This window comes from Echinops telfairi, unplaced genomic scaffold (genome assembly GCF_000313985.2).
Source record: "Echinops telfairi isolate 266 unplaced genomic scaffold, ASM31398v2 ScPeMD7_7424;HRSCAF=8462, whole genome shotgun sequence".
In the NCBI taxonomy this organism is placed as follows: domain Eukaryota; kingdom Metazoa; phylum Chordata; class Mammalia; order Afrosoricida; family Tenrecidae; genus Echinops; species Echinops telfairi.
The window spans coordinates 51,334,472-51,335,844 of record NW_022111324.1 but is presented as its reverse complement, the minus strand read 5'-3'; positions in this window follow the sequence as shown (position 1 = coordinate 51,335,844).

Here is a 1,373-nt window from a genome sequence, read left to right as displayed (position 1 = left end):
GTGATGAAAGCATGAAACACCATATGACATGGCAGGACTTGTGTGTTAAGCCAGGTTGACTAGAGAAACAAATCTAGAGACACTCATATATGTGTAAGGAAAAGTTTTATATCAAGTGATCATTATATATCAAGAAAACATCTCAGCCCAGTCCAAATCAAGTCCCTATGTCCAGTACTAGTTCTTAAGTCCAATAAGTCCCTAAGTCCCTCTTCAGACTCACAGAGCCACGTGCAATGATCCAGAATGCAGGAAAATCACTGGCCACTGGGTGCAGAGTCCCATGAGTCAATGGAGGTGATTCTGGCAGCTCTCTGAGTGACTCCGTAGCAGGAAGGCGGAGGTAGGGAGAGGAGAGAGGTCCACCTCCAGAGAGCCGCTCATCTTGGTGGCAACTCCAAATGAGGTCATCAAGCCACACCTGATTGACAGGCTAAACTCCACCTCTTCACTTTGATATCTTCCAGTTGACATGAAATTATATGCAACTACCCCAACCTGGACACCATTATGCTGAGTGAAGTAAGTCAGTCACAAAAGGACGAGGATTGTATGAGTCCAATACTATAAGGAGAAACACCAATTAAACAAATCTCAGGGACCAATTCCTGAACAAAAGGGGAGAAGGCTACCTACTGGCAATGAACCATACATCACCTCTATTTTGCCCACTTCACAAGAGCCACCTTGAAAGAGGAGACCTCACGTTCTCTGGGGTCACTCCTTCAAGAGGAGGAAAATGGGAGACCATCCACTTGAAGCTATACAACATTGAGACAAGGCTGGAACAAATCAATGTCCCCCTCCCCCCACAGAATGGAAAGAGAACCTTGCCAGAAAATCAAGCCAGGACCAGGGGAGAGGAGACATTAATAGTTGGTGACGCACATTGGAAGGGATGTTAAACAATTATTGTAGGGCACATATGGAGGGCAATGAACCAGATCTTATGTTCCTGGGTAGACACTACAGATATGTTTCTACCCAACCCTCAGTGGAACATGCCATGGACTGAACACCATGATGACCTCAGATGCTAATCTTGCAGGCAGCATGGCATAACCCAAGGACTACACAAGAAGGACTTAACATAGAGGCCCGACAGAATGAACTGAGCCCCGGCCCAAAGGTGCTCACACCCTTGGACTGCGGACTGGGGTGCTCTGTTGGGAAAGGAAGCAGAGAGCGGCTGCCCCGGAGCTGTGGAAATGGCGGTCATGGGACCTTGGGCGGAACCCCTGGTTTGGTGGGTGTCCAATGGATAGGGACCCAGAATCACCATATACTTAGCACCTCAATGACCACCACCACCCACACCCCAGCATGACAGGTTTCGATCTTTGGGGCAGGGATTTGGACTTGAAAGAATTGAT